This window comes from Alligator sinensis, unplaced genomic scaffold (assembly GCF_000455745.1).
Source record: "Alligator sinensis unplaced genomic scaffold, ASM45574v1 scaffold1131_1, whole genome shotgun sequence".
NCBI lineage: Eukaryota > Metazoa > Chordata > Crocodylia > Alligatoridae > Alligator > Alligator sinensis.
In genome coordinates this window covers 1,911,083-1,932,907 of record NW_005842218.1, presented here as the reverse complement: position 1 = coordinate 1,932,907, position 21,825 = coordinate 1,911,083, and the positions used below count along the sequence as shown (strand labels likewise).

At 40.4% G+C, this 21,825-nt stretch overlaps 1 long non-coding RNA gene across 1 annotated transcript; it reads right to left on the bottom strand.

Moving 5' to 3' along the window:
- Positions 1-2,082: 2,082 nt before the first annotated feature.
- LOC102377983 lies at positions 2,083-12,754 on the bottom strand. The gene is made up of 4 exons (XR_324246.1): positions 12,587-12,754; positions 5,081-5,194; positions 4,831-4,927; positions 2,083-2,391 (listed from the first exon to the last, which is right to left on the bottom strand). It is a non-coding gene; the product is annotated as an uncharacterized LOC102377983 (long non-coding RNA).
- Positions 12,755-21,825: the final 9,071 nt, after the last annotated feature.

The following is a 21,825-nucleotide window of genomic DNA, read 5'->3' as shown; positions in this document are numbered from 1 at the left end:
TGGCAGGAGCTGAATCTCTGAATCAGATTTGGATGAATCGATTCAGGACAGTGATTCAAATCACTGAATCGAATCACTGTCTCCTGAATTGGACGAATCTGAAGTGAATACTAGCTGCTTCGCACATGCCTAGCATTTACCTGCGTGTGTAGAGGGCAGTGTATGTTATTAAAGTATAATGTTGCTAACAAAATGAGCTAAGTAATTCCCAGAGAAAACATTGCACTTTGAAATATTAGCCTCATTGTAATAGTTGACCTTGATGTATCTTGCAACTCTGAAAGTGTAATGATGTAATTTTGAAGCCTTATCGGTAATAAACATAATCCCTGCCTTGGCTAGTTTGAGTTATGTGCAGACTATAATTTTACACTGCTGTCTCTATCAATTATATTACAGTTCTCTCCAGATCTTCAAAATAACTTCAGGGAATATATGTTTGGGAGAAAATATCTTTACACTCAAGTATTCTATGGAAAAGTACGCTATAATCTTCTAACCCCCTGGGCTTCATGAGAAATGGAGTGCAATTAATGCACGGCATGGGAACATTAATATTTGGAAGGCTTCTTTCTGAATCATGGAACACCTGCTTACAAAGGAGATTAGCTACTGTCTTAGGAATGCTTGACAGCTCAGCCCCACATGACTGAACAACCTGTAGTAAAAAGGAACTCCAGTGGCCTTAGGGCCAGCCTGGAGATCTACATGTCACTGTGAACCTAGCCTTCTGCAGATCTTCTAGAATCCACAAGGATTGGAAGTAGAACTGGTGCCTTTAGACCAACCACATGAGAACTATGACAAGTTGAGAATAATTTGGAGAAAACTCTAGTCCCATTTCAACAATGACTAGCTTTTGGAAACATTCCTACACCAAAATGGAGCCCGTGGAAGTCAGAGGTATACCTAGGTGCAGAGTTTCACCTGTACTATGTTTGCAGCAGGACTAAATCCCATATGAAAGGCTTCTCCTGGAGTAAAATCCTGGCTTGACTGAAGCCAATGTCACATTTGGCATTGACTTCAATATGACAAAATTTCACTTATGTATTTTTCCTTGATACTGAGGACATCTTTCTGGGGAATTTCTGTAGGGACAGAACACGCTGAGGTTCACTAAGGATATGAAGTGTGTGTGTGTGTGTGTGTGTGTGTGCATGCACACATGTGCACGTGCATGTATGTACGTGTACGTGGAGAGGTCTACTTCTGTCTGCGGTATACCCAAACATATTTAATTATGCTGAAGACACTGTTTTAAAATAATATTTCTTCTTTACAATGTCACATCTCAGGATAATCACATAATGGCATTATCCACATCTATTCCAGTTGTCTTCTTGGGTTTTGCACATTATTTATGTTGTGAATCACTTAAGTTTCATTTAAAAACAAAAATAAACCATGTTTTTCTTCCTATAACTGAAGTATCTATGAACAACCTGGATATCTGAAGTATCTTTGGAAATTTGCACATTCTCTTTCTTTGTTTATTTTTGCATTTCCTAAGTACTAGTAAAGAACTTTTCTCAAAACTTTCTCTTATTCCTTTGTTTGTGTACAGCATTGCACCTATATTCCTCAAGAATCACATGCAGATTTAGTGCATACTTATGTACAGAGCTCCAGGAATATTTGATCTCTGTCTCCCACTGCAATATGAGCCTCTACATGCTTGTACGACATGTGAACTGTTCAAAATCTTTTTTGAGCTTTTTTTAAGCTCCGGTTTTGTCCATGGGAATGTATGGTATTTCACTACTGCAAATATGAAGATTATTGTTATAACAAGGGTAGAAAAGCAGGTGAAAGCTTGACTGAACTGTACTTAAAGGCAGAATGAAATTGTATTTGTTCATATAGATAGACAGACAGACAGACAGAAAGACAGGATCCTATTCTCCCTTCACTTTCAGTAGTCTTCCACCCCTATAAATCAGCTAAATTCATTATACAAACTAGAAAGAAGAATCAAGGACCCTAAAGATTCCAGATCACTTCTTTATGAATTTATCTGAATCTACAAAAGAAAATACATTCTCATACACATAATAAAACTTGAATATTTTTTGTGTTTCGCCTTGTAAGAGAATTTGCTTATACTAGTAAAATGCCTCTTGTTATCTAAAAGGTTTAACATATTATGGTGCTGAATAGGAATTTTTCCTTAGTTCAGACAAGAACAGCCTGGATTAAAATAAGTTATCTAATCTTCATTACCTCTACTTTACACGGTTCTCAAAAGTACCAGGGACTGCTAAATTCCACAGAGCTGCACTGGTGAAAACTATTGTAAGTGAGCTGAGAGTCCCAAACATGGCCAATATGTTTGTATAATCTTCAGTCAGGCTGCAGTAAATGCAAGGATTCCATTGCATGGGACTGGAACTGGAAAGGAAAAAAAAAGGGCAGCTCAATGTCATGATCAAAGTAGTCATAGTCATAATATTCTGCAAACAGTATGTTGTGCTCTACAAAAGATGACTGGTACAGGAAGGAAGAATGCAGTGAAATTATTCCCTAATAGGCACGTCAAGAAGCTTCTCATCCATGTAAATTAAACTACTTAAACTGAAGCATGTTTCCCCTTGAGAATCATACCATTTTTTGTTTGAGACGAGCTAGCTGATTTCAATAGTTTACTAGCTGCCAGTAGCATAAACCATGGCAAACCTTTGAGGAAAACCTCTTGTGCCACCTGACATATTTTGAATATTAAAGTAAAAAGAGAAAGCTGTCTGGATACTTTAGGTAAATCATTGTCAGTAAATATTTTCTTTTGTTTTGATACAGAGCAAATGGGGCATTTCAAAAAGTGGAATGTTGTTAATATTTAGCACAGGCTACAGCTGACCTGGTTGAGTCACATTAGAAATTAAAACAAAGGACCTGATGTTGCAAGGTGCCAAACATTCCTGATCAGGAACCAAGTTTCTTTTATGTCCCATTTCAGTTACTGTGTTGCACAATCCGACTCTAAGGAGATTACTTTTCCTCTTCTTCCAAATCTCAGGGTATTCTCGTCTGGTGTAGGAGGCTATTGTCTTAAACCCCAAAAGCTCTTTCACTTACAGATGAGTTCTGTGTGTTGACCATTTTAAGTCATCAGCATTGTGAAGGAGTATAAGTCTTGTTAAAACTATAAAATAAGCAAGTTTTGAAGTAACAAGTTCCACCACAGACATGTCATTAAACAATTATCTGGTGAGGCAGGAGTAGCATAAAGTGTTGTTTTCTTATCATGAAAAGGCCAAACCACAGTGGTGGTTGCTCAGACCACTTTAGAATGTCGGTATACTCACTCAGATACTATAGATACGAATTTAGGGGCCTGAATGCTCATCTGCTGTAACTTATTGTGATTCTACTGAAGTCAGTGAAGTGACCCTAATTTACACAAATAAAAGATTTGTGTCCCATTTTTTGTAAAACTTCACCCAGGCTTTTTATTATTGAATGAAAAAATATTTTGGGAGCACAGTGATTATCTTTTGCCTTAATTCTTAGAAGATCACAGAAAATGAATTGCAGGCCATTTCTTTTTCTTGCTCCTGCAGCTTGTGTGTAAGGAGAATGGCCAGTTTTTGGATGACTCATTTGGGGACCACCTTCTTCAATTCCAAATGTGAGGACTTTATTGAACACAGCAAATTGCTGAGATAAAAGAAAACAGTTGTTTGTTTTTTTGAATAAAACAAAGCAAGGCTTTAAGCATCAAAATGATTACATCAAATTTGATTTCTTGGATTCTGATCTGTATGGGAAGGACCCAATGTGTGGTTAATTAAAAGCAGCTAACTGGAAGTCTGGATCATGCACAATTATTATTTTCCTTTTCAAAACTGGAAAAGCTAACAAGTATGCAAAGGATGGCAAAATCTGCCAAAACTGATACTTTTCCTTCAAAGCAGACAAGGCTTCAGAAACTCTACCTGAATCTATATCAATATTGCTCACCCATTACAGCAACTTTAATGTGGCCATATGTTGCTGACCCCTGGTTTAGACCAGCACATGAGTCCTTTAACTTTTAATTTCCCCAGTCATACTGATTTTCTCAGCATCCCGGAGTGTATCCCAGAGAAAGCTCACTCCCATTTATAATGGAGCCCACTAACTCCAATTTTACTTAATAATCAACAAGATTTTGCTTCACAACAAACAAAAGTTTTGCTTCACAGTAAAGAGAATTGGTTAGTGAATCTAAAACACCTTCTGCAATTTAACAAATTCCATTCTTTAGCAGTCAAGACACAAAGGGCTAAATTCTAATTCCTGTGGCATATGTTCCCGTGTCTCTCAATGTTCCTGCAACTGCAGACAAAGATAAAGAAACACAGTATGTGACATTGCTCAGCTGACATTCAAATAAACCCCGCATTTGTGGGTAGTGATTATGGGGTATGCATAACTGCACTTGTCAAATGGTGGTGGGCACTTCAAGTGTTTTAAATTCTCACTGAAGACCCATATTCTCCTTTCAGAGACACATCTAAAATAGACATATCAAATAACTGACACAAGTAAAAGGAATTGTTCTTTTCAGAAACAGCAACTTCATTGACTCCTTTTTCTCTGTAAATTAATATTATATTACAGTACTAAAAAGGAGACTTAAACATCAGGAATAGACTATTGTTTCAAAATCTAAAGCTGAATCCTGAGATGCATGGTATTTCTAAACAAATGAGCCCTCACTAAGATAGTGGGATTCTCTGTTTCTCTTATGTGTTGACCCTAGCACTTTCAAATATTTTCCTTAATTGTTATTGACAGATAGTGTACCTGGTCAGCAGATTTGACAGAAAAGCTCAAAGTCTTACTCACTGGTCTGGCAAAAACTGTGGGCCTGCTACAGTTGAAATCATGGGAGTGTTGCCATCAGCTTCAGAGGGAATATAAGCAGTTCTAAAGGACTATGCACCTATACAAGGGAGACAAGGAGGGAGTTTCTATTATAACATCTGCTGCTGACCCACTCTTAGGTTATTTCCAAACTGTTATTTAAGGTTGACCCTGAGGGTCATCCTCAAATAGTTTGAGCCAAATAAGCAGTCCCTCCCCATTGATATCTTACCTGGTAGTCACCCCACACAATGATTCCTTTCCTGCCCCTTCTAGGCATCAGTCTGTTCATTATCTGTCTCTCCCTCTAGGCTTGGGTCTAACTGTTCAGAGTGGAGAGAAGAATCTGTGTGTAAAATGTCCAGAAGTCAGGAACAGGGAACCCTAGTATTACCCTGGTTGATTTCTTGTACTTGCAGTACACTACACTCACCGAGGTAGTGAATGCACTTTGCGGGGAGGGGCAGGCAAGGAGGCTTGACTCCAGATCCTAAAACAGAGCTCCAGTCTCAGGCAAGACAACTTCCAGGGTTTGGGTGTAAGGGTTCTCATTGCAGAAGAGCAGGGCACATGGGTCTATGAGAACCCTAAATTCCACGTTAATTGGCAGTGAAGACACAGCCTTAGGGTGTCTGTACAAGTGCCAGGAGGCTACTCTGGCATGCTGTAATTACAGCACGTCAGAGCAGATTCGATTAATCCACGTCTTGAGTACCAGTATCCCTGCACTTCAAAATGGTGGCGGGGGCATTTTAACTAAAGCTCGTTTGATAAGCTTTAGATGAAGCACCCCTGCCATCATTTTGAAGTGCAGGGACACTGATACACAAGACATAGTGGGTGCTTTAATTAGAGTGGCTCTCAGAGCTGCTCTAATTAAAGCGCTCCCCCCACCCCTGAGCACATGTACAAACTCACTTAGAGACCAGCATCCTGTGTATTGATGTATAAGGTGGCACTTCTCAGGCTTTTCCAGGGAGTGAACAGTGGAGAACAAAGAAAAATAAAACTTAAGAACATAACTCCCACACTGGGTTAGACCAGTGGTTTATCTAGCCCAGTATTGTCTCTGACAGTGGCAGAAGTGGATGCTATACAGGGAGAGCACTGACCTTACTATCTTTAGAGTGATCTATACCCTGTTCAATACCCTCCTTAACATCCACCATTATAGGTTTAGAGAGGCCAGAGGAAACATCTCCAACCATTTTGTTCAATAGCCATTAATAGATCTATCATCCATGAATTAAGCATAGCCATGCTCAGAAAAAGACTAGATATCTGCCTCTGCCACCTCCTGAGTCATTTAAAAATAGCTGTGGCAGGGGAAACAGGGGGAGCCTAATTCACAGTTACACTAAAGCCCCTTTGAACTCTCTGGCAATGTAAAAGGTCCTTAGTGTAAACGAGAATCAGGCACAGCTACACCATACATCACAGCTGATGCGTTTACTTGAGAACACCTGCCATTCGTATGGTCACCTCTGGTCAGTTTAATAAATAGGAAACAGCAGAATTTTTGGCTTCAGCATTAGTACCATCTGTTCTTAGAGTACAGAACTGTCTGTCTTAAGGAGGGCGGCTATTATTTTTCCATGAAAGCACAGTGGCCTCATTGTAGGCAAGTATAGCTTTGAACTTCCAGATTATCAGGTACAGTAACCATTTTATTATTCTCCATGCCATTTCACATCAGATAAACTCCAGAAGTTATTTACAGTTCAAATCATTTCAAGGTTTCTGGAATGTGAGGCAATGCTGATTACACAATTAGCTTCACATTACTACAAGTAAACAGAAACTTTTGCGGATTCCTGTGGTGCATGAGCCAAATTCATTCAAATGAAGCCTAGGCTGAAACTCCCCTGGGAATGTCCGACCCTAATTCCATGGCCATCCAAAAGGAGCTCTAGAAGACTTGTCTCCACTCTTATGCCTGGTAAAGACAGACCATTACTGTTACTGAATAAGAATTCGAGTGAAAATCCTCCTCAGAAGTGCTTCCTATGGCTACACAATTTTTTTCTGAAAATTTTTAACCTCCATATTCTGGGAATAGCAGCTTGTCCTCTGGGACAATTTAGCCTATGCTAAGTTGTGCTCCAGTGTCTTCTCTTTGTTCTACAGCTTCACCAGGTGCTCTACCTCCATCATCAATTCTTCCCGGAGTTTGCATCACAGTATATAGCTAACTCACACTCTGTGAGGGGTCTGGAGGATCCCCTGGCAGCCTGTACCCTAAATACTCCCATAATCCACAACAGACATCTCCTATGTGTGCACAGGCCTCTGAAGCAATGCTCTGCACAGGTTACATGTTTGTTCTAAGTTGCGTTCTGAGTTGTATTCTGTATTCTGCTTACATAAGCCTGGAAAAGAGCAGGCTTAGGGGGTGATCTGGTGGCTGCCTATAAGTTTATCAGGGGTGCTCACCAGGATCTGGGGGAACATCTGTTCACCAGAGTGCCCCAAGGGATGACCAAGTCGAATGGTCACAAACTCTTGTATGATCACTTCAGGCTGGACATAAGGAAGAACTTTATTGTCCGAGCCCCCAAGGTTTGGAATAGACTGCCACCAGACGTGGTTCAAGTACCTATGAACACCTTCAAGAGACATTTAGATGTTTATCTTGCTAGGATCCTATGACCCCTGCGGACATCCTGCCACTGGGGCAGGGGGCTGGACTTGCTGATCTTCTGAGGTCCCTTCCAGCCCAAATGTCTATGAAATCTATAACCCTTATTTAAGTAGGTCACTCAGGTGCCCTTTTCACCTCAAAGAAGGCAGAAAGGCTGGTAATAGCAACAGGCCTCTGAGCCTGTTGCTATGTAGCTTTCTGATTGGCTACTCATTCCTTATGTTTCATTTCATTGGTTAAATATTAGAGCTGGTGTTACACACTATGCTTTTGTTGGACACTGTAGCCAATGTTGGACTCACTATGTTTACAAGATTGACAAGCATGGAAGTTCAGTAAGGAGATGGGGGGTGGGTGGGAGGAGGGGGGGATGAACCTTGGGCTGTAGCTAATACATCCTCTCCAGGTCCCTGGGCAGAAAATGGGGCCGGGGGGGAGGGGGCCTCAATTCATCTTCTCTTAGTTGTAGCTCTATAGTTTATTTAATGGAACTTCATCTCAGAGAGGTCTCATGGCCAGCAGAATGCTGAAGGCTCCATAGTCCACTCCAAGCCTACTTCTAGTATAGGCCTACAACATGACTATTCTTCCAAAAATTAAAATCATGGCAGCTTCTTCCTTGATTCTATTACTTCTTGACCCAAAATACAAACTTAGGCTGGGTTGAGCAACCTATGGTCCATGGGCCTGATCCAGCGTATGAAGAGACTGGCTCTGGTATGTGGCTGCTCAGGGAATTGGCAGCACGTTCCAGCTTGCGCCAGAGAGAAGGTACTCCCAGGGTCCTATTGCCTACTTCATCTGTGCCCTTTGTAGCATCTGCTGACCACTTGAGGAGTGTAGAGGTACAGCCTGCAGCAGGGGCTGGTTCATGAGCAGTGGCAAAAGGTTACCCATCCCTGATTTATATCAATGGTGAATTTTTATGCTTTGTTTCATGAAATGTACTTTGAAGGGAAGTAAGAAAGAGTGATGTGCAAGAGTAAGAATTGTAACAATAGCAAAATAATAATACTACAACTTATTACATGCACAATGTCATACAAACTTAAAATACAGGTAGAATCCCTTGTCAAAATGGTTATTAACTAGACCTGATGCTTCAACCAATCTGAGATCAGAACAGTGGGATAGACATGGATGGGGCAGAACATCTGACCCTGAATCTATTATTTTTAACAATGTTGATTAATGCATTAATTGCTGCAGTATCAATTACACTAAAAGATTATCAGGAACCTTAAATCCTATAGTTTTTAGCAAATTAATTAAAGGATTTGAATCCTCATGAAACCAAAATTTTTTCATTGTTTAATACCATAATCTTCTTTGTTATGAATTAGGGTTCCAGTCATACAAAATAATCCACAACCTTCTGCAATGCATAATGCAGTGAAAAGTGCATGTGTCTGGCTCCAAAACCAGCTAAGCTGTTTTTAATGAGTAGGGGCATCAGTAGGATGCTAAAGTAGTCAGCTGGTTAGAAGAACTACTGAATAATCAAAATGTATTAATATGATTGGTAGTTTGAGTGTGAAGAGAAGACTGTTCTGGAAGCACACTGAGAAAGAAGGCTATATTTCTATATAAGTGGAAGTTTAGGCCTATCAAGAAGGCCTAAACTTCACAATAGCGTGGACTTCATTAGTTGTGTGTCAGTAATCTAAGTGCCATGCTCAATTTGCACATATATAATACAATATTATATATATAAATATTTTAAAATAGTATGTTTTATATTTATATTGTATATTTATATATAAATTATATATTATAAATATTTAATAAACAATGCATTAAAATCAAATCTCAGATAATATTAATAGCAGCAACTGAACAGGATGAACAAAAGTTAAGGAAACCATTCCTATTTAAGGAAAGACTATATTGTTGTTGTTGCTGTATCTCAGTATCTTTATATATATTAAAAAAATCCCAGGAGCTAGCACAAGAAGGCAAAGTTTAATGGGAAATAACAGCTGTGCTACTTTGGGCTGATGAACAAAATATTAAGGGCAGCTTGTGGATAGTAAGAAATTCCAGAGGTCAGACCAAAAGCATTCAGGACTGACCTGCAATAGGTCCCAGTACTAATTCAGTGGTCCTGTCTTAGATGTATTTTACTCATGTAGCTGTCTGTTCAGCTATTGTTTATGCTCCTTCTGCAGCTACTTTCTCTGAGAGAGATCCAGTGCAATCACTAACACACTTACACAATATATGGATACTTAGTTATGGTACTTACAGCCTTGGTCAGATCTAGTACTTTAAAAAGGGGTTGATGCAGCCAGTTGATGTGGTATATCATCACATATAACACAACGGATATTTTTATCACATTAAAAATAAAACTGCAGAAAAAAGACTAGCTTAGTTTGTGAAACATTAAGACCACTACAAAGGAGAGAGGATCATTAACACCTGTGGAATTAAGAGTTTAGAAGGAATCAGGTAGAGTATAATAAACCATGAAACCAATTGTTTCATCACTGCTACCTGACTAGAAGTGCTGTTGCCACTTTCAGGTAGTTGGTTTAAAAGTTTGGGTGAACCAGAAATTAAAGCAGGGAAGGTGGGTGGTGCAATTGCACCACTGAAACCCTCTGGATCTGCCCCTGCTTACAATATAGTTATACTTACCCAGTACATGGGTCATTTTCCTAAAAAAAATAGGTCTCCTGTATGAACTTTTGGCTCTTGCAGTATTTTTTTTCAAGTATTCCCTATCTTTTCTTGCTCCTTGGAAGATGTCCTAATGCTGATAAGAAGGCAACATGTAATTATACCCCTTTAGAGATTCTCAGGATGCATGCCCAAAATGGCAGTACCAATGCAATCCATGTCAGGTAGTCTGCAAGTTTCAGCAGTCAATGCTCTGTTTGCACTATATTCAACAGGGTAACACTGCAGCTGTCTTTCATGATGCCCTGGAGACCACTTACCACACTGTCATCAACCTATTGGGAAGACAGCTCATATGCTTGCAAGAATATCTAAGTGCACATATGGTTCACTGAACCGCACTGAAGGACCACACCTATTTTCACTTAAGGACCATTACACTTCTAACTGGTGTGTGCAGTCTTGGGTGACTGTCAGAATGACAGATATTGAAAGGTGTGGAATTGGACTCTGCTCTCATATCAAACTTATAAATATGAGCTAGGACTTTGCTTCATAAACTGTCTGCCACTCAAAGTAGTTCCAATGACCTGCAAAACTGCAGGGAAGAGTCTCCCTAACATTTTTTCATGAATAGGTGCATTCTAGCTTTTGGATTTGTGCACGGACAAATGGGGTCAATTACGTTCAGGAAAATATCTTATTGCAGCTTCAGGGGACCTAGGAGGATGTACACCTATTTCCAGTGTTTTACAAATTGCATCTTGTAACTGGGGACCCCTACCCTTGTTACTGGGAAAGAAGAGTGTAGCTGGGGTAGACTGCAAAGAGCCTGATGGCAAAGGGTACCAGGTATAAGCTCCCTTTTGTAAATTGAGCCATTGGCTGCATAAGGTCAGGCTGCTGATGAAGGATTCAACAGTATCTGGCCCTGGAGAGAACTGGGTCAGATAACCAGAAGGGGACTGGGCTTAGGGTCATATAAACCCAGCTCTTAGTTGTGTTGGGGTAAGTAGTTTGAGTGTTGAATGGAACTTCCTGCAATTTAGAGTAAGACTGATCCAGATGAAATTCTTGGTAGGCTAGGGGAAACTAGCTTGCTTAAGTAGGAGTGGTACAGGAAGCAAAGAAGGGTTTTATGTTTGAGTTAAAATGTTTGTTTGGTGTTGTCTGCTTTAATCTGATGAGAGGCTTGGACACTGCTAGATAGTACTAGGTGTGCTGTGTAGAACAAGACTGGCTGTAAGCAGGGATGCAATAAGCTGAAGCTGAAAATAGTGGACCTGGGCCAAGGTTTTGGCCTTGCATTCAGTGTAGCTGTTTCTTCACAAATCTTATTTGTCAGTGTTCTTATAGAAGGTATACCATAATCAGAGGCCACTTTCTTCTTTTACCTCAAAACAAAAAGTCTCAGCCAGGTTTTTAATATTCTTTCTCTTTGATCAATTTTAAGGTTTGTTTTTGTTTTTTGTTTTTTTCCTGTTGGCGTGTTTGTTTTCCCCATACTGCTATCTTTGAGTTGTTTTTCTTAATTCTTTTGTTTGTTTCATCCAAAAATATTCTTCTATATTTTGGTTTAATTGTTCTATTTCAACCTACATGATTCCAATTCAGCAAATACATTTATGCATATTCCTAGCTTTCACTGAACTCGGTTAAATATTCTAATACTTGTTTCTCTCTTTATTTCTTTTCTGACTTTCCCAAATCCTCCATCCCTATGTTGCTTTCCTTATTATAAATGGGAATGATAAATGTCTCTTTGTTTGTGTTTTGTTTTTGTTTTTTGGTTCAACAGCCCTTCTCTTTAAAAATATGTATCCTTATAATGTGTTCACCACTGAAGTGTTAATAAATTGATATCTCTATGTTGGAAGGGAGGATTTTTTCTGTTTGTTTGTTTGGGTTTTTTGTTTACTAATGACAATAGACATGTGAGTGAAGAGAGGAAAAAAAGCCATTCTTTTTCTTCCATGAACATTTGGAATTTCAATCTTTTTATTTTAAATTAGGAGGAACAATGAAATCCATAAGACAATCTTTGGAATATTTTCCTTTTATAGTCTGTACTCGGCTGAATCCCAAATGCCACATACCTATAGCTGAGAGCTGATTTCCAGAGATTTACTGGGGCTGTAAGCAGAAACTGAATTCACAACAGCTATGTGGCCATAGAACATGTACCTTGCCAAGTGTCAGATTTGGGGAAAACTATGAAAGTCTAAAGAAAAATACAGCTCACAAAGAATAAAAGGATAGGCTAATTTTTTTTCCCTCTAAAAGCATATTGTGTTTCCTTATCTGGCAAGTAGTATGCTCATTCATGTAACCAGAAAACATAGGAAGATTTAGCTCATAACAAACAAAGCTCTGGAAGAGTATTTTTTTTTAAATTTCAGCAGTGGACAGAGCCTCCAACAATAGATATATTCACTTAATATGGTAAAAGGTGCAAAAGCTCACACAGACACCTACCTATCTCTTATCTCAAAGAAACTGTTCCAACCTTTCTTGAGATGCATCCATGTACAGGCACCTGCAGCTCTTTCTGGTGTTGTTGGAAATTGGTTCCTCTTTTTGTGAAAGCTTGAGTAGACCGAGGCCCATAGCACTACTTGTTCCCATGTTTACAGTGACCCTATGGGATGCTGCAAGGATATGAAATTGTCACAAGATGGGTTCACTTAGACATTTACTGTGATTATCATCCTCTCTTTCCAGACTGTCCTCAACACCCATACCCAATTAACCTACTAATGCTGTGCACTGGGGACCTTGCACAGAACTTGTTCCTGTTTGGATTTACCTAGTGTACAAGAGGGACATGCAGCCTCCTTTCAGCAGCTGTTTCCTCCAGAGTGAGTAGCATGAAAACAATGACAATACTTCCATTCTCATGCATGATTTGAGCAAGGTGACTAGATACCATCCCTATACTAAAAGCCAGATACTTAAAGCGCCTCTCTTGAATGTATTAGTTACCACCTTGTTTGGGGGGGGAAAAGTGAGGTAGGTTGTGATCAAAGAAATACTGACACATGCCTTAAAAAACAAACAGCTGCCTCCTCCCCCCCCAACCCCCCCCCAAACAAACAAACAACCCAACAAAAACCAAAATGTATTGGCTAATATGCCTGAATGAGAAACAAATGACAGCTGTCTATATAAATGAGGCAGAAGTCAGTGAAATGCCATGTATACATGCTTACAAATCACTCCTTGCCCCATGAAACAGTCTGAGCTGTCTGAATTGCTAAAAAAGTTGGGTGTTGTTTAGCTTATAACTTGTTCAATGGATCTGGCAGGAGGAGCCAATTTCTGTCAAATTTGGTCCATTCCAATCTTTAACAACTAGAAACATAGCCAGCAATTGCAGTCAAGAGTAGTAAATTCACACTTTTGTCTTATGCTGAACTGTTTGTGTTTTGAAGAAACAGTTCCTTTCCAGTATTGACTCAGTTGGAGTTTTTTTTCCTGACTCATTCCTGGCTTCTCTCAGTTCAAATGAAACTCATTAACTTGATTTCTATATGAATTGTGTACAGTGTAGCCCATTGTTCCAAGTTCAGTTATGCAGATAAAACATTCACCTGACCCAGACACACAATCATCTCAAATTACGCTTTAATGAAGACCTAAGCTTAGAGCGAAAAGTGAAATAAAAAGGGGCTAAGGGCCTGTTTTCAGTACTTCTGTTACAAAGGTACAATTACTGAGAGAGAGAACCAGAAAGAAGTGTTAACATCTGTAATAGTTACATAGGTGGAATAGGTGAAACATTGAACCCTTTCCATGGGTTGGGCTTGGAGATACTGTGCTGAAAACTTGCTTGCTGATCTATGATGATTTTGCTCTAAAATAGGAGAAAAGCACCAAACAATTAAGCAGAAGAAACAGAACTGAGATACAAAAAAAAAAAAAAAATCCCACTTCAAGTTTGGTATTGAGCTCAGAATTAAACTCCCAAGTGAAGGTTTGCACACAGCCTCCAGTCTGGTGCCAGCTCTTTCAGTTAAGGGTTAGGATTTAATCTTTTTTTGATCCACTGATGTTGTTGTCATTAGTTTTTTAATTCACTAGTGTTTACCATCAGAACAAACTCCTTTGCAGTACTGACTCGCATCATCTTACTTCCTCATTCCTGGTTTCAAAGCTCAGCTATAAATATATTCTGCCGAACCCAGAAGCAATAAACACAAATGTCTGAAATTTAAAATATAAACTAACATTTTGATTTATCAATCCTGAGCTTATTTTAAAATCCTATAGAAATAAGAAGAGTATTTATGACATGAAAATATGGATACACTTTGAATCATAAACAGTATGTGAAGGCAGAGATTTTTCAGGACTGCTTAAAGAATGTAGCCACACAAATCTTGACTCCAGTTACTAATCTCCCATACTGGGTGTTTCTCCAGACCAAGGAAAATAAAAATGAATCGGCCTAAGGGCGGCATCAGCCTCACTTTCCTTTCTAAGCACATCGGTGGATTTCGCTGACCATTTATGACCATACTATATATGCAGTTATAGTGAATGGAAGTTGTTATGACCTGAATCTCTATTAGACCTTTCTAGGTCAGCTATTCCAGTGCTTGAACAGCACATGAGCTTTGGAAGGTGTTAAACAGTGATGCTGGGAATTAGTTGTCTTGAAAGGCTAATTTTGTACGTGGAAATTTAATGGTAACACTTCAACTTTTATTTGAACACATGAAACAGGCAGAACTTTTGAAAATTAAAGCCACTGAAGGAGACAGGAGGCATTAGTTATGTCTGATAGTATACTGTGTGTATATATAACCTTTCACAACACAAACAAGTGAAAAATGAGACATTAAGTAACGCTAGGTGAAATCTGATAATATATTGTGTAATGTGTATATTCTGAAGCTTAGGTTGATTTACAGACCTGTGAGCTAGAATCTTGGATGCTCTGTGAGTATGAAGCAGCCAGGAAGCTTGATTACCTGCCCTCTTTTGGGATCTCTCTGTACTGGAGGGTCTTCAGACAGAATAGAGCTGTCACAGGGGGTCCTATAGCACCTGCTCAAGGGGAGGTGGATAAGGCTTCTGGAATTACCCCCTGGTATCTTTGCTTAGCTAATGTAAGATGAAGTCGCTTTTTTGGGTAGTTCTGTAATCTGAAGAGGCTTTTCAAGTACATTTCAGGAAACAATCTGGCGCAGATTGAATCCAGGATATGGGCAATGTAAAGGAGACTCGAAGCCATTTTTGCCATTCCCATGATCTTTACTTATACACACCGGTAGGTAGTCCCTTTTCCCCAGGCAGTTAAATGCAGTTCTTTTTTCCTTGTGGTGGCTGTCATTATTCAACAACTTTGAACAGGATGAGAAACATAAGGAACTAAACTGAAATAAAATAAACACTCTAGATAGGCAAAATGTGACTAATTGAATTGGATTTGTTCTCTACAGCACTTACTCTTGGGATGGCATTATGGAATTTCCTACTTCAAATAGATGGCTATAATTGCATTGGAAATCACACTATCTAGTATTTGTTGTTGGGTTGGAGACTCTTCTATTGTCTCATGGAGGAAGCTGACACAGAAAAAGGGTTGAAAAGGAGTTTGCTAAATCTTTCTTAGCAGGAGAATTAATATTGAGATGACAATACAAGGAGGCTGTATCTGGAACAAAGAGCAGCAGGCTTGTGGCCATTTATGGTACCTAAGGATCAGGGGGCCAACTAAGCTTTGCACAGAGCTGTAACATATAACCATCCAACACAATTTTCCAAATATGAAGGCCAACTCAAGTATTAGTGTATATGTACCAGTACTCCTCTAAACCTTCCCAAAGTATTATCACTATGAAGCAATAATTAAGTAATCTTTACTCTGGCAAAGTAGTAGACCTGAACATGAAAAAAATCTAAGTGGGTAGATTGTCAGGATAGTATACAACAAAACAGAGCATGACTCTGGAAGTCCACAGCTCTGTAATGTCAGTGTGAGGCTTTGATCCATCCCTAAGTCAGGGGGAAGCGAATCATCTACTGAAGCATCTATTGCAGCATCTTGGCTGATGCAGCTCACCCTTTTCCCAAGCAGATCTCATTGCATTTTAGGCTGCTAATCTTCAAGTTTATAATGCAGCTTACTACAATTTACTGACCAAAGGTTGCATACAGTTCAAATCTACCACAGATTCTGATAATTTCCTCACACAGAGGAGCATATATTACATTAAAATCCGGGTAAACTTTGAATCGCAAACAAGACACATTCCTTGGACCAAAGCAAAGCATGTAATAAAAAATGGACATTATTCTTAATATAAATGAATAATTAAAATAACTTGCACTTATCTAACTACTTTTATCTGAAGCGCTTAACACACTTTTCAAAGAGAAGTACTTTTATCCTCCTTTTACAAAAGGAGGGAATAATGAGGCATGCAAAGCACAAATGACTTGTTCAAAGCATTGCATTGGAACCCAGGAAAGCACTTCTATGCATTACTATCATCTTATTACAGTCATTTACTAGTGTGCTGGATTTCTTTTCCCCCTTAAGAAGTGTAAGTCTGCAGCAATGGTAGAGAGTTTTCTTAAATCAATATCTGGTTTTATCTCACCAGCTCTGGATGTCAAAATAATTTTGATATTCTCCAATGTAATTAACTAATAAACTATTAAGTCCTGATGTACCACACTGCCTTGGAGTCTGAGCAGTCATTTTACATGCATACCCAGTGCATGTAAAATAGGTATAGAGCACTGCTAGGACTCAAAGTATTCACCTTGATAATGTATATCTGACTATCTGATGTGCAAGCCTTTGGGGAAACATGCCTTACTGATGACTGATTTCCTGTGCTACTTTATTCTTTATTTTACATTTATAACTGAAAATGTTTTATTTTGTATTAGATGTCTGAACAGACTGGTTATAGAATAGAGAGATTTCGTCCTTTAAGTCACTAGTTTAAAATCAATTCAGGTTAGTTGTGGTCAGAAGTCATAACTGAGAGCTGTTTGTGGTCTTACTCCATTTTCCAGTGGATAGGTGACCATGTTGCAAACAGCACTAATTCACACTCTTCTCATGCTGCTTGGAGAGGCTAAAGACTGCTTAGGCAGGCATGGAGAATGAATTATCCTCTCTGCCCTAGAGGCAGGTCAGGACTGAGTCACATTGGTAGGGCTCTGTGTGGGAAGACTGAACTGCTACTGCTTCTTTTGTCTCTGCTGAATAAATAGAAAGTTAATCCCTAGGGCTGGGAATCTGACACCTTTCAGCACTACATATTCACACAGACAGACAGAGAAGAGGAATGCAAAGTGTTTTGAATCTGAATTCAAGTTGGTGTAAATTGGAACAACCTCACTGACATCAATAGGGTTATGCTGATGTAAAGCTGATACAAGATCAGAATCATGCCAAAGCCCTTTTCTTATTATAATTCCTGATTGATGAGTAACAAATCCTGTTAACCCTTTGCAAAAATACAGCATTTAATTCATACACACAGCTTGACTAAATTGCACAAATAAAGAAAGCAGCAATGGCTTGCTTTTTTATATTGCAAGGAGGAAAAAGCTCAGTTAAGTGGGATTGCTAGCAGCACATATTTCATTTAACAAGCTGTTTACTGCACACATCCTTCATGAACTTATACTAGAAATAAAGGCTATTAAATTGCAGTCAACCCATGAAATTATTACTACAAACATTCATTATTTTATGAAGCAGCCTATTGACAGTCTGTAGCCTGCAGAAAGAATTATGTACCCTCATTACAGTAGTATACCATAACTTGGCTTCAGATTATAAATTCATCACTGTGCTCATAAACTCTTACCAGTGTTTCAATGTTTAGGTATAAAATATATATAAATTCACTTATTTCACTAGGGTCACTGCTACATAGAAATTATTGTATTAAAATGCTTCACATACAGACTCAGGCATGCTAAAAATAAAACATAACTCTACTGGAGATGATTTATGGTACCAGATAAAGCAAGAAACCAACAAGTTCTTAAGTGCACAATGTTAGCAAATCAAGTAAAAGATGGTGGATCAACCCACAAGGCCATGCAGCATATGCGAGGGGTAGTAATATCATTTTCTGTAGGCTGGCAGCATTCTCTGGGAGCTCTGCTATGTTATGAAATGGTAAATTGAGCAGTGCAATGACAGTATCTGCTAACTGATCTGAAAATTTGTAAATGTTCTAAGTTTAAGAGATCTACTGACTTGCTGAATCTATCACTTTGCTAGCATTTGTTGTTTACTAGTGCTTCCTTCAGTCAAGTTTTACATTTTCCAAGCGATGGAGCTTCCTATTAAGAGTCTACCCTATGGGTTGCAGCATCAGGAAGTGTTTCCTTGTTTTCAATCTTAATTTTTCTTTTCTTAATTTCATGCCATTACTCCTAATTGTATATCACACCACTTAATAATTCCTTTCCATACTTCAAATTTCAGCATTTAAACATTTGAAAGGTTATTAAGCCTCTAGATACTGCTGTAACCCTTCTGCTGAGCACCTATCAGTAGGAACAAGGGCTGGGTTCAATTTTGGGGTGCTAAATATATTTTACCTTGGCTTGAGCCCCCACCCAGACTACCTGGGAAACAATAAATGAATCACTTGGGTGTACCAACAACCATTCCTTCACAAGCAGTATAAGCAAAAAATCCAAATTTCTTACAAAGATTAAAGATGAAACAAAGTAAACACTAATTATAATTTTAAAACACTACAAAATACAAAACAAGGTCTATAGGTGACACCCTTTTGGGGAAGCTTTACCCATACCCAGGCAGTCTGGGACGTGGGGGCTCCCCAGTGGGTAGTTCTGGGGGCCTGCACCCCCATACTTGCCCTTCAGCAATGGGCTGGTGAGGGGGGCCCACGCCGGGGAGTCCTATGAGCTGCTCCATGGGTTCACTGCACCACAGGGAAATGCTAGAGAGTGCAGGTTTTTCTGTGTTGCAAGGGGCCCCTCAGTGCTCCCTGTGTAGCTGTAGCAGTGATCTCCACTTCCGTGTGGTGGCTTTGAGGAGTTAACTGCAGCAACTTTCATCAGCATATCGCACCCCAAAGTTTCTAGTCTGAATCCCAGCTCTGCTGGGGCAGGAGACTGCAAGAGAACTCAAAGGCAAGGCAGCCAAACAGCAAAAGAGCCTGAACTGCAACCAGTGTCAACCACGCTGCTTGGTCAGGAGACAGGGCTACAAAAGCAACAACATGTGGTAGATCCAAAACATGCTATGCCCCAGGTCAGGCCCAGACATGTAGCAAATGTACAGCAAGGCTCAGCAATACAGCTATGCTGAGATGCAACAATTATAAAACAATAAAAGGGGAACTCAGGTGTGTTCTGCACCAGGCCCTAAACATGCAACAACTGAGTGCCAGGCCTATTTGGCTGCAGCCTGGACATTTATTCTCAGCTATGCTGCTACATAGAGACCTAATAGCTATGAGACAACAACAAGGGGTGATGGGCACAAGCCTATCTTGGCTTGGGCCTGAACTACAACTAGCACCCAACCACACCACTTGGTTGGGGCATAAACTGCTAAAGGGACAAAAGAAGGCCCCAGCCTATTTCACTGGGTCTGGAGTGGCTGGCAAAAAGCTGGCCAGGTCCATACAGCACTGAGGCCTGGATAAACAACAAGAAGTGCCAAAGCTTCACCCTGGCTCAAATCTGCGAGCCAGCCTAAGGCTGGGGTTCAGCCCTACAAAGGTGGGCTGAAAGTGCAATATCTTTGAAACAGCTATAAGGGCCCAGGCTTATGGCTGCAGCCTGGACATCCAATCTCAGCTATACCACCATGCTGAGACACTACAGTTCCCAATGCAAGGGGCCAGTAGCTGCCAGGACCCTGTTCCTGGTCAGTCTGCACTAGGGATTAATACACTCATGACATCATCCCACTCAAGGCCTGCATGGCCAGTAGCTGCCAGGACCCTGTTCCTGGTCAGTCTGCACTAGGGATTAATACACTCATGACATCATCCCACTCAAGGCCTGCATGGCCAGTAGCTGCCAGGACCCCATTCCTAGTCAGTGTACACTAAGGAATAATACAACCGTGGTATCACCCCACTCAAGGCCTACATGGCCAAAACTGCCAGCAAGACAGGTAGGGGTTTAGCAACACAGGTATGTTGAACCCAAAAGAAGTTGCAACAGCAACTAAAATATGCTATGCTCTTAGCCCTGGCCCAGAGAGCACCAGCAAAACTGCTAGGCTCCAACCTTGGCTAGTTTGCTGCAGGAATTGATACATCCCCATAGCATCATCCTACTCAAAAACCAGAAAAACAAAAGGGGAAAGAAGAGGGAGAGAACAGGGGTCTCAAGCCCTGAGACAGACTTTCTCTTCCTCTACCTGAGGCTTTCCCTTCACATAGCTTCAGTTTGCTTCTCCAGTGAAGGGGGGAGGGGTGGGAGACCCCTGTCTCCCTAGCATACGCACGCACGCACGCACGCGCACACACACACATGAAGCAGGTTTTCTGGCTCCCCAATTCAGCATTTGTGGGGTATATTTAGGAAAAATGTTTGTGTCCCAAGTCAAATTAGCCAAATCATTTCCAATCCATGAGTCATTCAAGAACCATATGTGGTCCTGCTACCAGCAAGCATCCTCCACCCCTGCCTGAGGCTTCAGATGCTCCCAAATCCTTTGGTGGGCATCCTACATGCAGGCCCAAGCCCAGAGGCTTGGGGTTTGGATGCCCCCAAGTTTCACTTGCCCTCAGCCATATGGCCACAGCAGCAAGCTAGGGAGGAGTCTCCCATTTCCATAAAGTCAGTGTGTAGCCATGATCTTCCCACTGGAGGTGAAAGTGGGAGGCTAAATAAACGTTACGTTGGTCAGGGTACTACCCCCTGCCACATTCGTGGTCTTCCCCAGCCAGTAGGAAAGCCACCTCGGTGGTCATGGTATTTCTTTTGGCTCCCCAATTCAGGTTTCAGCAACCCCAGGAGCAGCATTCCCTCTAAGCTGCGCGGTGTGCGTGGCTGCACAGGCGTGCCTGGCAGCGCAGCATAAGCTCGCCTGCTCAGCCGCACATGCCGCATAGCTTAGAGGGAATGCTGCCCAGGAGCAGAAAAGAGAGTCACTCCAGGTGGCCTGAACCTTAAATTACTTTTCTGACATCTTCTTTTGGTCCCAGTCAGAGGCAGCATCATTTGAACACTGCTAATGGAGAAATCAGTTTAAAGGTGGTCAGCACTCCTGGTGAAGTGGCCAGAGACACCAAACTGGTTCCACAGGTCCCTTGGAGGGAATCTTAAGGTAATGGTCTGAACACAATGAGGGAGAGGGGATGTGATCCCCTTCCAGTCCCAGAAAAGGCACAATATACAGCACAAACAAGATACACAGCAACCTGAAACCAGAACACACTTTACCACACACAACCCCAAATGTGTGTGTGTGTCACATTGCTATTTACTGTAGTTTATTTAATCTTGCCTCCTATATTAAAGCCTACAGGTCCTTAATAACTTTACTGCTATTCTCTCCCTGTTGTCTGTTCCTTTGATTTGTCAATAGTGATGTGGTGCTGATGCACAGATTCCTAAAAGCAATGCTGTAGGCAGAATTGGTCAAATGAGATGTTAGGTAGAATTTGGCTATTATTTCTATTCTCAGTCTGCACAACATTCCTTTGCCTATCCTCCTGTATTAATTGCATTCATGTCATGAATCC